Raw genomic sequence first — 17,458 nt, 5'->3', positions numbered from 1 at the left:
TTTGATACAAAATTACGATTCGTAAAACTCAAATAAAAGGCCCACGCTTACCAACAATGTACAGATGCTTGCAAGTTACCAGGCGGTGATCTGCTGAGCGATGGAGAAGATCGCAACTCGACAAAACCTTGTGTGCATTACGAATGCAAAGGTGGAAACCTAACTACAACAGAGTGAGTAGTACTTTTTGCATGAAATATGACGTTTAAAGAAACCATGCTCGGTCCGTAGACATGCCGTATTTATTCGAATATCGGTCGGCCTCTTATTTTTGAATATGTTAACCAAAATTGGCTATGGCCCTATATACTTGACCGAAGAATCTCGACCTATATTTTTGAACAAAGCTAGCAACAGTATGGAGATAACGGAGTTCCTTCATCGCGCACGCCATAAAGTCCGTCTGTAGATTATCAAGGCTGGCTTAAAGAGATGCTGCATATTCAACACACTCGACGGCACCAAGGACGACGTTGTTTAGGGTGTCGAGGACATCAGCGAAGCATCCGGCGAGGATGGCTTTTCTGGCAGTTGCGGCAGGGATGCAGCTTCTGGTGTCGACTAGGGAGCATTAGTAGCCGACATTACGGCAAATAAGGCTTCGTCATGTGTAAATTGCTTTCTAACAAAACATGGGTTGACCTGCATTGGAATTATTATTTATTTCTCTGCGAATTCAATATACAGCTGCCGACCTATATTCGTATTTGAGTAAATACGGTCACACTTTATCTGCTAATATCTTGAATGGCCAAATGCCACTTCCGTTGGTTATTTACGGTGACTGACGTAATGTTGCCATTGACCAAATACACAAAGCGATGTTGCAGAGTGGTATTTGCTGCTAATATCCCAAGCTCAGCTGCTTCATTTTGTGGTTGCTACTCTCCGTCGAGCTTAATTGGAAAGCTATTCGTTTCTGCCTCTGCAAGAAATCAAGGGAAACTTGTCTTTCAGGCTAAAATAGCTGTATTTTTTATTTATTGATTACCTGCAGCACCGTTCTCGGTGTTAGTTCGGGGGCACAAACCATCATAACATGAACCGACACTATTGCGGTCGACCACATCAGCTGGCAACTTATTCAACTGGTCCATGGCTCTAACAAAATATGATTACCTAGAAAGATATGTGCTGGTGGCAGACCGGGCATTAAATTCGTGGTGCATACGTGAAGACAGGTAGTACGCAGACTGGAGACAAATGGAAGCATCAATTCCGGTTTCTTTGTTGTAAATTGACTAAAAGTCGAAGAGTTTGCCTTCTTTCACTCAGCGAGCGCCACTTAAGATCTGGCTTCATCTCTCCGGTACTTACAAATTGTTATTGCGTTCTCAGAACATGTCTTGTTGCACGAGACTGAATACGCCAAAGGGTGTGTACCATGTAGTACATGTACATGTAACATCTACCACGGGAAATGGATCCCCCATATTGGTGTAACCGTAAAACGGCCCGTAAAACGACCCGTAAAACGATATATCTATATCGCGTGATTTATGAACTACCTATCCGCAGTGATGCTTCTGGGACAAAAAGTTAGGAATGAATCGAGAAATATTAAAAACATTTGGCTCGATCTACTGCAATAAACATATAGTTGATTCAGACGTATTTTTTAGGTTTCAGGCACCATCCTCTAGGAAACAGTTGTCAATTCTTTTTTTACTACTCGGAGTAGCTTCAATCTATACAGATAGTAGCTTCGAGTGCGCAATAAACTAATTGGTGGAGATTCGTTAAGAATATGATTCTTCTTGTCTAAGCAGATATGGCTCTCATTTTGGAAATTAGATCTCTTTCTTTTGAAGTGCACTCTTTCTCATACGAGAGTGATGCCTCATTCCATTTTATTGAATAGTTACGTGTCAGTCAGAAAGTAAGACTTTTATATTGTATTGCCCTGTCCTACATATTTCTTTCAAAAAAGAAAACCCCACCGGTGCTACGCCCTTAAAAAAGGTTTGCACCCTTTGGAGCTTATCTTCTCCCGCAACAAAAATCGACACCTGCCTTGCATGCGTTTCCTTTCTGGAAACCTCTACGCTTGCTACTTTTAAAGTCCCTATATCGGAAAAGTACCGCCATATACTCTCTCCTCCGCCATCTCCTCTCCTAAAATGCTTTTTTGTTACTTTTTGCTAGCGAAAGCAAGTCGATGGTGGCACCCCTCGAAAGCCCCTGTTGAAGCTTTCAGGCCGGGCGTGCACCGCCGCCGGCGACGGCGGCTGCGCACACGTGACTTGCGACATGGCTTTGAGGCAGAAAAAAATTAACAAAATATAAAGAAGTGAAAGCGCGTGCTATCACCGTCCAATCGAAGATACAGGAGAGAGAGAAGCGGCGTTGTTCAAAGGATGGCGGTACTTTTCCGAAGGTAGGGGCTTTAGCTACTTTCCTTTCGAGAATGCTATGTCACGCTCATAACGTGCATGCCATTCGTGACCTGGAAATGCCGGGCTCGCATCTATGACGATTATGTAGATGACGATTATTATTTTTGTAGGACAAGATCAGGCCCAAAGGGCGCAGATGTTTTTATGAGTGTATTTGCAACAAAAAAAAAAAGGGGGGGGGGGAAGCGAATAACGCTCCTTTTTTAAAGCATTGGCTTAGATCGTTGCTCAGTTTTACACCGTTGGCGCCGTCCGCAGCGTGAGTGGCGAGCGAGCGAGTCAAGACATGTCAGATAGGCGCCAGCACATGCTTGCATTGGTGGAAGCGCACATGGCCACCAATTAGAGGGGAGTGTTCTGTGACGTGATGCAAAGCTCGGTTTCCCGTAACACCACCACATGGTGTGGTCCTCCGCACATCGCAGGCGTCAAAGCGCACCGATTGCGTCCTCAGGCCAACAGTGTTGCGGAGGTTGTGCCGTGCCGCGGTCGCTGAAGTGTTACCGTCGTCCTGAGATTGTCATGGTCATTCCGTCGTCGACATTTGGTCGTCCTAGCTTCGTCATCCCATTATCGTCATGCAGTCGTTGTCACGCCGTCGCGATCTTACCATTGTTTCGATTCCAGCTTCAAACACTTTGGTGATGACGAAAAAGCTGCCATTGGTATTTACGTCTTTATTGGTAGGCTGTAGAAACGACGGGCACGTGTCAGCGTGTCATTGCGCTAATTTTTGTGTCCAGACCTCTAAGCAATTGAGATTTTGAAGGATAAAATGTGGCGCGAGAGAATATTCCATGTACAAAAATGCAGCCCGGCACTCAAGGAACAAATAAACAAATTTCCCTTTATGTCTAGTGTGTCGCGCTGCATTTTTTAAAAGTACGGCTGTGTTATTGATCGAATTCTCGAAACCGCAAGTGATTTGGCCCTATACTGGAATTGCCCAGGACATCGCGAATGCTTAACACCCAGTGCAAGGAATGGTGTTTTATCATGTTAAAGTGCCATCTAAGCAATAATACCGAAATTTTGAAATCGCACCAATGACCATGGTATGCTACTTTTCCTGAAGTAACATTCGGATTGGGAGATAGTGCTACCGGTAGAACGTGTTTGATATTCAAAGCCCACTGACTTTGTCGATCTACTGCTTAAAGAACTATGTAGCTTGCTTTAGTGCGCCACCATGGTGTCCCCTTCGTTTCCCAAATGGGCAAGAACGAATAGTAATCAATGGCGCTTTTGAAGTTTATTGCAAGCTGGCGGTTCCACATTCGTCCTGCCTGAGTGATTGCCTATCACTACTTCTCTATTCACTATTTCGGAAACATTTTAAAATTGTTTCCCTACGAAACGCCGCATCACTTGTTAGGAGCTAGAAATGTGGCAGCGGCTGGTACATTTTTGAAGTCCGAACTAAGTCTCTCGACGCTGACATGAAAAAGACAGTACAGCACTCATTAGACAAAATAGGACTGTTCTCGCTTAAAATATCGATCTGCTGATAATTTCTACTGACGTAGAACATATGATTAAAGCGTTCCAGAACGATGACTGCACCATCAAGGTGCACAAGTACACACTGCAACTTCAGGTGTGTGAGAACACTGCCCTTCATCTGAACCAAATTATCCATGCCTGAGCGTGGGTCGAACGTGTGGTCGACCACGAAGTTTATGGACCACGGATTCTCAGAAAACGTTCGATTTCCGAGCAAACTGTAACAATATCCAGTAAAGCCGTGCATTATATTATTATTCCCATGTACTAGTAGGGGCTAGAAAGGCGAGTACCAGGTTGTGTTGTGAAGCTCTGGAGACATTACAATTTATTCTCAGATTCCGTGGTCCGTAAGATCTATTGGTCGACTGTATTTGCACTAGAAAGAACAGTCTGGAATATAAAAGGCAGTTTTCATGCAGTTTTGTTTACCTCAACAACATGTATACTAGCTCTTCATGTCGAGAGACGAAAAATATTGTGCACGCAGTAACCTGTGTGTACAGTGACTTGTCGACGCGCGTGAAATTATATATGTATATGAATTCACACATGTAATCAATGCACACGTGCAGCTTTCGTTCGCGTTTCTCTTCGGGTGCTGGAGATCGCTTTCGGAAGTTCTGTTTGAATAAGCTTCTATTCTTTGTTTGACACATGGCATTGTTGCTGGAGCATGATGTGTGTGGTTTCGTACGTCATTATTAAGGGATTTGCTGTGGGTGTATGGTGCATCTTAGATTGAAAGAAATATTTGCTGCATTTTTGCAACAACTCACGCAGATGTGTTGTTCGCCCTTGAGACGTCGCAATTGAAGTGAATGTGACCGATTGACATTACGATTATCTCCAGGGCTCCGATGCCGACCATTCGGAGACATCGGCTATTTAGTTTGTGAATCTATCGAGGGGTGCGACAAATTACAGGAGCCATGCATTGCGAAATTTTTTGCGATTCCTTGATTTAATTTTCTTTACCAGGTGCCCAAGAGTGAATGATCCAAAATGCTCACGGTCTATGATCAGCGAAGGATATCCGTACCCACACTGCTGTGGAGTGGGCGTTGTCTGCTCCAGTACAGGAAGCAGGAGGGGAAAAAGATCTAGACGGGACTCCAAGAATACAAATAGAGGATCGTCTGGAAATAATAAAAGACAAAGGAAACAGTCGTAAAATTACCAGTGCTGTTATATATCTCACAGAAGGTTGGTAATGTAGGCAATGTTGCGAACTTTAATGAAAAAAATACAGCATGTTAATAAATATAGAAGTTCATGTGCGAAGCTTTTGTCATGGCAAATTAGGTAGGGCTGCATGCCTCCACAAAGATAAAAAACCATAATAACTTTATACCCTCTAAAGGAAATGCTTACATTCGAAAGTGGTGTGCATATTTGCAATAGTTATGTTTAACAAGGCGTAGGCAACTTTACGAGATTCGCAACCTGAGCGAAATGACTTGACGCCCGTGGTGTCAAGTCACAATTTTTACTGTCCAGTATGGCTGCACATTATCGATTTCCAGTCGGTTTGACGTTCATCTATGGAGTGCAAAGCCTAACGATACAAAACTTTACGACCTGGTTTAAGTGTGTTCCTCTAAGTTTCAATTTTTTTTCCAGGATTTACTGCTTGTTATGGTTTTATCAGCAAGAAGTTGTTTTGTTTGACTTTGTTTTATATTGTGCGGGCTGTTTTCCACAAGCAGACTCAAGCAAAAGTATTGATTACAAAACACTGACGTGACGCCCTGTTGTAATTCCGCGTGTCCTTGTGGGACTTTTTGGCACCGCATTTATATATTTTGCATCTACGTACAGCTACCGTAGATACAGTGAGAGTGTTTTGGGACACAAGCCAACAATCTAGCTGCATTAAAACACGCAATATTTTTGGTGGACCATGCTCTCTGACCGAAACATGTATACTCTAATTAGTCTATGTAGAGCAATATTTCGTTTCATATCAATGAAACGGCATATGTGGCGTCGTTTTCGGAATGTGAAATTGCAATAACCTAAAACAATTGAATAAGCCTAAAATTATGAGTATTTAATTTCTGAAACAGACTAGATTACCGCAGAAGCGGCGGCCACTCTGTGTAATCTCTGAATACTATCTACGAGTTTCCAGCCCAGCAGGCGTTCGCTGCTGGGGTTGTGCATGGTTCAAGCATGAATTACTTAAAATACAGGAGTATTGCTACTTAGGAACCTTGCTACAAAGGCTACTCAAGAAATGAACCCACTATTGAATTTAATAGTACCCAACAGTGACCGAACAAATTCTAGCTAGACCTCTTACATTCTGAAGAGTAATCTCCCGTGCTTACCGCTGGGAATGCAAAGCTTCACTCTTGCTACTAGAGTAAAAAGTATGCAGACGCAACGCACAAGATATCTCGAGGCGTTTTTTATTTACAACTAAATACTATACGTACAGTTTATTTTCAAGCGAAGCTTCATAGGCTCACGAGTGTAGGAGGTGGTAATGGTGGTAGTGGTGTCACACAGGAAAGTGGGCCGATCCTGGCGATAGTGCAGAAAGGGTCCAAGCTCAATGGCACATACCCCTGTCGTGTGGGACGATCCTGATGATTGTGCAGAAAGGGCCCAAGCTCAATGGCACATACCAGGGACAAGAAAGAAAGAAAGAAAGAAAGAAAGGAAGGAAGGAAGGAAGGAAGGAAGGAAGGAAGGAAGGAATGAAGGAAGGAAGGAAGGAGGGAAGGAGGGAAGGAAGGAAGGAAGGAATGGAGACAGAAAGAAATAGAGAAAAAAAGAAATCATGTGCGGCGCACACCCGCATTGGATATGCTACACCGTGCTCACGTGACATGCGCGCGACCAATCAGGTTCGTTTAGTGTGTCGCGAGGCCCTAGGGACATGGCCGGTAATTGGGTTAGCGCACGCTCCTTCGGGCTTCCCTCGCTTCAGATCAGTTTCGGCAAACAGATGGGAAGGCCACGTGTGGTGCGCTCTGCAAGGGAGCAAGCGGCGTTTGATGAACGCCGGCGTGAAATCGCTCGAGAAAGGGCTCTTCGTCGACGAGCCGATTCTAGCGTGAGGGCTTCCGTAGCCGAGGCTCGCCGTCAGCGAAGAGCCGACGATCCCGAGGCGAGGGCTTCCGAAGCCGAGGCCCACCGTCAGCGACGAGGAGATAATCACGAGGCGGCGGCTTCCGAACTTTACCCTGACGAAGGTCAGACCCACAGACGACAAGCTTCGCTTACCACCATTTTCTTCACAGGGGAAGGGCTGGAGACGCTACTTTGAACCACGCTGCCCTTGCTTCTCCAATTCACTCATACGCTATCTTCTCAAGAAAGATAACTTATATAAAAAGAGGAAACGTTAACCATTCAATGAAAACTTAAAATTGCGCTATAAAGGATACTCCAGCACGTTAGCCTTGCTTCTAAAGAATGATAAACAAAATTATTATGAAAATGAACTTCAACGCTGTAAAAATGCTACAGAGATAAAATGGCAGGTCCTAAACGAATTTTTAAATTCTACCAATTCACGCAGTAAAGTGACGTCTTTACGTGTTAACAACATTATCCTCACCACGACCAGTGATATTGCCAATGCTTTTAACTATCACTATTCTTCTAGTTTCTCCGACTCCCGACTCTTCTAGTTTCTCCGACTCTTTCTGCTATGCACCTCCGTTTACTCGTACTTCCTAATCGTATTTTTTTCTGCTTGTGCCTCCGAGGTTTGTTCTCTTATTTCAGAATTAAAATCTGCCAGAGCTGGGTTAGACAACGTTTACTTAAAAAAATAAATCTGTAAGATCTTTTGTGGCCCCCGTTCTAAGCCACATTTTTAACCGATGTTTCAAAACAGGTATTTCCCGAAAAATTTATAAGTTGGCAAAAGTAGTGCCTGTTTTTAAGAAATGTGATCCAATTAACATGAAAAATTATAGGCCCATATTTGTTTGTATATTTGTAGGCCCATATATATATATATATATATATATATATATATATATATATATATAGGCCTATATTTATAGGCCCATATATGTTTCTCAAGGGGCACGTGACTGCGGCTAGCCTTGCGATAATCCCTAAATTGTTCAACCACCGCCATCGCCTACTCTGGTGTCCGGGACACGCGAGGATACAGGGGAACGAACCGGCTAATGCGTTAGCTCGAGCGTCTACTACTCGAGCGATGGCGTCCTCTTGGAACCTCCACCCCTCACACTATCCCACACAAAATCCCATCAATTTAAATGTCAAAGACATCCTTGCTGATCAGCGCGGAGTCCGCAGAAAATACCCGCCGCCTCACCCACAACTTAGCGGGGAAGAGGCCGCTGATTGGCGCAGAATACAGACTGGGGTATTCCCCCATCTAAAAATGCTAAATGCCATGTATCCCACTCGCTATAGGGCCAAGTGCCCTTGGTGCGGTGGCATATCTACCCAAATACATGTAACCTGGGAGTGCACTAAGCACCCTCATAGGCCAACTAACACTATCTCAATGGAGCAGTGGGAGGCACAGCTCGCCCGTTCCGAATTGGCAGGACAAGACTCCTTAATTAGCCAGGTCAGGCAGGCGGCAGAGGCCAGTGGCGCCCTGGACTGACGGGATCCGACCACTACTCCATAAAATGTGTTGCAGTCGAATAAAGTTTGTATATATATATATATATATATATATATATATATCCAAGGAACTTGGAGGTTGAGGACGCACGTACAAAAAAGAAGATACTTTATTTTTGAGGACGTGCGTCCTCAACCTTCAAGTTCCTGTTCAACTACTGGATCCCGGCATAACCTAACTTCATATATATACCAGCCCGACGCGCTTACGCAACTATAATCAAGTCTTCCGCACTCTACGGAAGTTACTGTTACACCTATTCCTTGGAATATGCATCCCGAACATAATCGGGGTTGGCGTAGGGCGAGAGGGGCCAACCCCCTCAAGTAGATAGATAGTGATCAACGACATGTCAGCTTCGTGGATGCCGCTGCTTACAGAGTTCGGCGTGCATATACAATTGTTGTGGTTTACGGTAAACAAAAGGTGTCGAACGCTGCCTCGGTTCGGGCGGAAAATTCTGAACTGACTGAGCAAATGGCAATTGCCTTAGCTTTATTAGATGACTCGGGAGACACTATTTTAGCGAGTCGCTTTCTGCGGTCAGGGAAATTGAAAAGGGCACCATCTCGAAGCAGGTCCTCAAACTGCTTGAGGGTAAAACGATTAAGCATTATTTTATCTACTGATTCCCTGCACATCTGGGTCGGATTGAGGTTACTACCCCCAATCTCAACGAGTCGGCTCACGGAGTTGCGCGAGAACTTGCCTACCGCGCACCTCCGACACGCTCCATAGATGAACCCGTTGCGATTCGGGACGCCCCCTCCACCTACAACGAGCTTACTAAGCACTTTTATCTTGGACGTAGGAATTACGCCACCCCGCACCCGAAACTTAACAGGGCACACACTTTAACACTACGCCTCGTGCAGACGTGCACTTATCCCTTCCTTTTACATAAGATCTACCGCGATACTTATACTGATGCTTCTTGCCGCGAGTGTGACGCGATAGCCACGTTAGAGCACGCGCTCTACTAGTGTGCCCGATCACACTCTATCAACAGGAATGACGAAGCCAGGTGGGATGCGGCCATCCGCTGTCCGCTTCTGGATGACCAACTCTAGGGCACCAGAGAGGCTTGGCCTGTCGGTCCCTATATATACGTGGGAGCGGCCCGCTTCGTGATGATTCACGATCTGCAGGACTTCCATAAAGTTTGCTGATGAAGAAATTGCGGTCACTAACCAAGTCAAGGTGAAAATAACACTAAAAGCGGGCAAGAGCCGAAAGTCTTTTTTATGCCAAAATGTGACGTAGAGAACGGGTGTAGATGGCAGGCAGATTTCTATCAGTCCTGTTGATACTGTTGTCCGTAGTTTGAATAAATAAAGATTCTAACAAGAGTCGCGTCATCGGACTCTTTATGTTTTGGTACTGTTATGTTTCTTTTTTCAGTGGTAGCGATGGTAGTTCACAAAGCGTAAGATAAGATAGGAATGTTTTGTGAAAAACAAAAAGCGTTGGTTTCACACACAAGAGGAGGAATTTCATTGTCATACGTCTTGTTGATAAATAAACCGACTGCTGAAAGCCGGGCGATTCGGGTACTGGAATTATAAACATGTGTACTGTGCTAAGTAAGTACAAAATGGAAAGAATTAGCGCCCGTTCTGTACACTCCATGTTTGTCTTCAGCATTTCTTCACACTCTAAACAGATAAACCTACGCTTGACACACACTCAGTGTTCTAACAGAGTTTTAGCTGTTTTAACAGAGTTTTCTACTCACTGCAGCCATTATTAATGTTATAGCACCGAAGTAGGTCGTAAAAGGTACTTATTTACTTATTTGCAGCATGTGTGGCTAAATAGAGAGAGAGAGAGAAAGAGATATAAACAAAGGAAAGGAAGGTAGAGTAACCAGAATTAAGTCCGGTTTACTTCCCTTCACAGTGGAAAGGGGATAGAAACAGATATGAAGGAACAAAGTTGAATATCGAAAGGGAAGTTCGCGCGTAAAAGTTAAGCGATACACGTCACAATCATTGTCTATCTCAGAGGCCCGTAGACCGCAGGATAGAAACTAACGCTGTGGCTCCCTTTAGAGCACACGTCCGTTGGGACTACTGTTGAAGTGTTTTCTACTCCTACAGTGGCCGGCTGTCCAGCGTCTCTAACGGGGTACAGAGAATCTGCCTCTCAGTACTATGATGTGGACAGATGATACAAAGAAGACGTGACATTGTTTATTCACTGCCGCGAGTGACCCAGTGGGGCTGTCGGTCTATCCATGTCGGTCAGTCACGAGCATGACTTCGCGAACGTGACACCAAGCCGCAGCCGACACAACAGAATGTATTCACGTTTGGCAGCCCAGGCTGTACTTAAGTTTTCAAGTCCAGTGAACGTGGGCCACTGTTCGCAAAACTGTTCCGCTCACCTAATGTCGAATCGCGTGTGATTGTCGCTGTTGCTTCAGTTCTGTCGAGTGGAATGGAATCATATTTGCCGCTGTCGTGCCCAGAATGGGCGGATTCGCGACGCAGTCGTTTCAACATTCCACCTACAACACAGTGTGCCCGCAGCCACTAACAAAGCATATCATGTCCCTGTTCTGTTGCTGGGTGGTGTATATGTCTCATCATACAAGTTGGTTGTCAGATCCGCGGTGCAGGCGCATTGAACTTTGGATACTTCTGAAAGCTGAACTTGAGCTGCAAAATCCGGCTGATCTCACACCCTGTGGGAATTGATGTTACGCGAAGCGGTGTGCGGGGGGGAGCCTACCAAGTTAACGAAACGACCATAAGAGCACCAAGACGTAGGCGGCTGTTTCATGACCTACATGACACGTATGTCATGACATTCATGCCATGAGGCCTCAGGAGTCCCTTTAGCTACGCCTAAGAGACCTTAAGGCGAAAGCCTCATACTCATGACTATGACTTCAACCATCAATGACTTCGATCATCAGCCTTTAGCCTTTTCCTTCACTTAGTACCACATCCGAACCTATTGCATTGATTTTTTAGTGACGGTGATGGTGACAAGAACTTTTATTGGTCCTGAGAAACTGGCCAGGGGGAGCCGAAGGCTCCCTCAGGTCAAGTCGGTGGCTCCGCCCACGATGACACCGGGAGGCGAAATCCCGTTGCGATGTCGTGGGCCCTCTGGACTGCCTGGAGTTGGATGTGGTGGCGGTCGCTTCTTAGGAACTCCTCCCACTGTTCCTTTGTGGCAAGTATAGAGTTTTCTATGGCTGGAAACAGCCAGAGCATGTGATCCAAAGAGCATGAGTCGGCTCCGCATTTGGGGCACGACTGCGGGAATTGCGGGTCTATCCTGCTAAGGGACCGCGGAGTGGGGTACGTGCGGGTTTGTAACATTCTGAGCGTGCTAGCTTGTGGTTTATTTAGTTTTGGGTGAGGAGGAGAGAACCACCTCCTTTCCAAGGGGTAGTGTGAGACGATCTCGTGAAAGGTGCACAATGGGTCTTTCTGGATGGGTCAGCCTCGTTACGAGGAGGGCCGTTGACGGCTGCGCGGGTCGTGAAATCGCGCGCCAGCCGGTGAGCCCGTTCGTTGGGGTTGCAGCCGTGCGGTTGGATTGAGTCTCCCAGGTGAGCCGGGAACCATGAAATGTGGAAATATGCTTCCGTGTTAATCTTTTTTTCGCTGAGTCATTGTTATTTTTGCTGAGTCATGGTCATGACTATGACTTCTTAATCTTTTCTCTCGTCCCTAAAACCTCTATACCTACCTCCTATAGTTACCTATGCATGTAACGGATCTGGTGCTATCAATTTCTTGCTTTTTGTACCAATACTCTAAACGTCTTTTTCTTGTATCGACTTCTGACTGGTTAATGCTTCCATCAGCTTTAAATTCCAGCTCTTCTGGGAAGTGAGTGTTTCCCATGTGCCTTGCTGGGTGAATATCTTCGCATTCCATTACGATGTGCTGAGTTGTCTCCGAATTTTATTGCGATAGCAATTATATGGACACTTCAACCGAATTTCTGCCGTCGCCGTCGTCGTCGCCGTCGCCGTGAGGTTCCGTATAGATAAAATCTTCGCCGCGCGCCGTATGGCCGAGTTGTAGCGTGCGGGGGACGCACGCTATCACGGAGAGCGAACGCACTCAATCTCCCACGCGCAAGCAAGGAAGCGGGAAGCGAGCGCCGGAGGGAGCCCCGGGGGGGGGGGGGGGGGCGCACTTCTACTCTGCCAACAACCAACAACCGCGCTCGTCGCTCGCCCGCACCGTCTCTTATCTCCACAGGGCTCTGACCTTTATGCGCTGTGCATTCGCCGCTCAGTTTCCGTTGAAGCGATAGACCGCACGTACCTTCGCCCGCTGCGGCGTATGCGCTTGCTGCCAGCGTTTTGACAGTCGTTGTCTGCAATCATTCAGTGTGATCTATTCATGTTTGTTTGTGCGCGCTCACACCACAGTTAGTAATAGTCGGGCCACATTTTCCAACGCACGCTACACATGCAATACTGCCCGGATCGGCAGTGCAGCGCTACAGGTGTGTCCCTTCGCACGCGCTGCCCACGGGCAGCGCTTCTCATCAACACCACCGTTTCACAAGCGCCTTCTCGTGGTCATCGAGTCTCTCTTCATTTCGGTCTACTTACGCCGCAGCACACCTGCTTACTTTATCAGCTCATGTTTACTACAATTCATATTGCTACCAAAGCGGCTCACCTTACTTCGTATGACATTGCTGTGTTGCTATCGCAATCATTGCTTCGCCCTTAGGGCGAAACTGCGACATTTTTTTTGATGCAGCAGACATGTGCCCCATCCTCTTGGGAAAATTTGCTCGGGTACGTTGCTGTCATTAGGCAACCAGCTCAGTCCTCATATAGCAAGGCGCTGGTCTTCGTGCTATCGCATAGACTTTTCTTTCTACTTTATTTCTTGCCATTTTTGTAAATCTCTGTGATATTCTTCTTTTCATCATGTGCATTCAATTTACTGTCGCTGTTTCTCGCACTTTCATTTCGACGAATCGTGATTGTCTTTTACCACTGAGTGGAGCCCAGTGCAGCTCCTCGACTCATGAAGACGCTACACTTCGGAACATGAAGACCGCGCACAGGAACAAATCCCGCTGTCAAGATCAGATTCAGCAGCGAAACTTCGAGTGCTTGCAAACGATGCCACACAATCGTTGTGGAACACACCTCGTTTGCAACACACACGTCTGCATCGACTGGACCTCTGTCTTCGACTTCGACCTCCACCTGGACTATCCCGACCCGAAACAACGGTACTTTGCCGATTGTGGCTTGGTGTCGCATTTACAAAGTCATTTGCTTTCCGCATCGGATGGGAGGATAGTGCTGCGTGTGACCACTGCGGCGACGAGGAAACAATTCAGCACGTACTTTGTCACTGTCCACAATACAGCGCACATAGGCAGTCACTCGCGACCGCGCTGGCATGTCTTGACGACCGGCCGCTTTCGGAACAGACAGTCCTGGAACGCCGGCCTGTACAGTCGTCACACAACAAGTCAGTCAAGGCACTCTTGCAGTTTTTGCGATTGATTGGACTATCTGACAGACTATAGTTCTCGCAGACGTTTCCAAGCTCCTCTTTTTTTCATTCCTTTAATTTTTTTTTCGTGACTGCTTTTTCTCTTCCGTATTCTTTCCGCCTTTCATTTCCCCTTCCCCTTCCCCCAGTGCAGGATAGCAATACAGAATCTTTTCGGGTTAACCTCCCTGCCTTTCCCACCACGTTCCTCTCTATCTCTCTCTCTACACTTCGGAAGAATCGCCGTGGATGACCATAAAGTGCAGTGACCACTCTGTCGAGAGGTAATGCGGTTGCTATAGGTACGGGTACAGTATAGTAATAGTGGTTTTAAATGCAAAAGCTAAAATCAAAGTCAGAAGTCGAAAGGTAAGATAGGGATAGTTGCAGTAAAACCTGAATAAATAATGCAGGCTAGGGAACTATTTGTCTCCACTCCGTTTCAAAGGAGATGCCAATAAACATTATCATCATCCTCATTGAGTCGAGATGGAGCGCTGAGTGGAGGATACGGGAGTAATGCTGCCAGCTTCTTCTGAACCGCGAGGCGGCGAATTCTCTGTTTGGTGGCGCCTTGCTGCTGGGTCAAAATCACTCGACTACAGTTCAAATGGGTAATTTTTTTAAAGTATCAATAAAGGAAAGCACCCATGGTGGCAAGCCTTCTTTTACACCTCATCTTGTGTACTTCGTGATTTTGATCCTCCCTGCATTTTTGTTTCTTTCACTGGTTGCTTAAATATAGAAATGATGTCGACACTTTATTGTTCTTGTATCATGCTTTGACCTTTATGCACTTGTGTGCCTTCTGGATAAGCAATGCCTGATGGAACGTGCAATTGTTGTTCTGTATTGCTGTAGAGCACTTTGGCAGCGGCGACGGCGCGGAAAGAACGTCGGATAACCTCTGCTTTGTTTTACAGGTTGGTTAAACTTCTCATTTTCTTTCTTGTACGACTTTTCATGCGATGTTGCTGCTTCCAAACGATTTGTTTTGGAGACGAATGACTTTGAGGCTCAAACACGACTAAGTGCTGCGGTTAATTACAGAGCTGAAATTGAAGATGCCGCCAGTGCTAGTGTGTGCTGTGAGTGCGAGTTCTGTTTTCATGCTTCAGTATGCTCAGGCATGAGTGAACAGGAGTTTGCTAAAAAGAAAAAGTCGGGAAGAAAACGAGCATGGAAGTGAGCTTGCAGGCCGGGGGTATCCAAGAGTACCACACGACCCGCTGATCAAATAGGAGATGCTCAGCTTAAGATTACGATCATGGACATCCACAAGAAATTCTCTCCTGACTTTGAATGAAAAGGTAGAGGGAATAGACAGGTCAATTCAGTTGCTGTAGGATCACTTCGATAGAATTCAGGTACTCTTGGGCAGACAAGACAGAAAAAAAAACACACATAAAATGCAAGATTGGCAAACTTGAGAAGGAGGATTCAGCTAAGGGTCTCGCCCAGCTTCAGATTGATTTTGATGACCTCGAGTGGCGCTGCCGACATCTGAATGTTGAAAGACATGGAATTCCTGAGACTGCAGGTGAAAATCTTTTAAACAAGGTTTAAATGATCTTGCGAAAACTTTCAATTGGATGCAACTTGCTCCGGCAGATATTTTCGCTATTCACAGGATGGCATCAAGGCCAGGTAGAAAGCGTGGAGTGAGCCTTCGCTTTGTCCACCAGGACCTTCGAGATACGTGGCTTGAAAAAAGAAAAGCCTTGAGGCAGAAACAAGATAATGTTGACATAACTGAGCGTATGAACAAGCGTTCCCGGGCTCTCTTAATAGCAGCGAAAACCTGGGCTAAGAGAGTTGACTATGACTTTGCATGACATTCCAATGAGAAGGTCTTGCTGCTTAGGATGAGTGGAGTGGAATGTGTGAGGATGACTTGTCAGCGTTAAGCAATTGATGTGTTAGTTTTTCTACTGTTCGTTAGTTTTTTATATCACCCTTGATATAAATATCAAGTGTGATAAATATAGTAAGAATTCTACGGTTAGCTTGTCGTATAAAAGCGCTGAAGGGATTTCCAATCTGCTCTGTTCTGTCTTTTGCAAACACGTAGCAGGTTAATAAAACAAATTATAAGCGAAAACTACCCTGTCAGCTATTTGTAAATGGTTGAAAATTCGCTCAAAACATGATGATCACTGTGTTTGTGGCTGTATTTCATAGGCAATTTGCAGGTTGGAACATTTCTGAGCTGCTGCACCTCGATGGCAAAGCGGAGAAGGCATCCTTCACAGACACATCTTGGGTCTGTGCAAGCTCCGTTTCTCAATTCTTCACGGGGTGCCGCAGTTTAGGAAACTACGTCACTCGCTTTTCGCAAGAACTTATTTCGCTATATTTTCCGGTTATTCAAATGTAAATGATTTAGAATATTGTGTACTCTTCCTTTTAAATACCAGTTGCAAATTATGTGAAGCTCCTAAAGACGAACTAAAGAAACAGCCAGTGTTGACTTTACCTTTTCATAACCGTGCACTAGCAGTGGTATGTTCTTTGACCCTTGAGTGAGATCATCGGTAAGTTTTTGCGAGCAATTGATTAAATTTAGTCACCGGACCAACCCCGAATTCTACATTGAAATGCATCCGAAACGCAGAAGTGCACTCAATGGGCAAGCGATGAGGCTAATTAAATTTTGTTCCTTACATTTAGGAAGGGAATTGCGTTCTACCGAATGTTCGAGAGATAAGTTTGGTATGACGCTTTACAGGTTTCTAAAGTTTTGCTAAAATGAGTAAGTTTTACAAAATTGAATCACCCCGACTGAGAAGCCGTATTTCTAGGCCGGCAGTATATATCTCAATTGATGATTACTTTCCAGCTTTAGGAACTTGAAAAGAGAATGATGCATATGATGATTTATTTCGCCAGATTTGCTGCGTGAGTCTGGCGAGTTTTATCCATAAATTTATGGCATACTGGAAAGCTCTGTATAATGTATAAATTTTGTTTTCTTTGAGTTTCTTAGCTTAAGCCTTAAGAAGGACCAACTGCTGTGCGAGTTGCTCTTGAATAAATGATAGACAATGTCTTCGTGAAAAAGAAGGGACGCATTAGAAACGACACTTGTTGATTCTGCGCATTTAAAAGTGGGGTAAAGTGCAGCTGTATGTTTCCTTGAAATTGGCTGACCACAAATCATTCGAACGTTAAATGCACTGTAGCTGTTTTAATGAGGTAGGCGCCCCCTATTGGCAGCGGGTATGTCTTCGTCAGTCGTGAGTGCTGCAGCCCGGACACTGCCGCAAAAAGTAACGCACTGAACATCACTGGAAAGTGTCGAGGGCCAACATTTGATGACGAGCTGCCTATAGGTGGGGCAATGTAAACATAGGTCTTTACAAAAATTTAGTGAGGTTGTCAGGTGACACAGGGTGCCGTTTGTTCTTGATCTTCCAGCCCCTAACAAGCTTCCAAAACTA

At 45.4% G+C, this 17,458-nt stretch overlaps 1 protein-coding gene and 1 long non-coding RNA gene across 2 annotated transcripts in view; both read left to right on the top strand.

Annotated features, from left to right (window-relative positions):
* Window positions 1–17,458, top strand: part of LOC119432761 (uncharacterized) — a 172,193-nt gene that overhangs the window by 33,523 nt on the left and 121,212 nt on the right. Inside the window, exon 4 of the long non-coding RNA XR_007464438.1 lies at window positions 65–173. This is a non-coding gene — a long non-coding RNA (uncharacterized LOC119432761). The remainder of the gene's footprint in view (window positions 1–64; window positions 174–17,458) is intronic.
* Window positions 1–17,458, top strand: part of LOC119433285 (uncharacterized) — a 148,950-nt gene that overhangs the window by 81,332 nt on the left and 50,160 nt on the right. The window lies entirely within an intron of this gene.

This window comes from Dermacentor silvarum, chromosome 11, assembly GCF_013339745.2.
Source record: "Dermacentor silvarum isolate Dsil-2018 chromosome 11, BIME_Dsil_1.4, whole genome shotgun sequence".
In the NCBI taxonomy this organism is placed as follows: domain Eukaryota; kingdom Metazoa; phylum Arthropoda; class Arachnida; order Ixodida; family Ixodidae; genus Dermacentor; species Dermacentor silvarum.
This window is presented reverse-complemented; position numbering and strand designations above follow the sequence as displayed.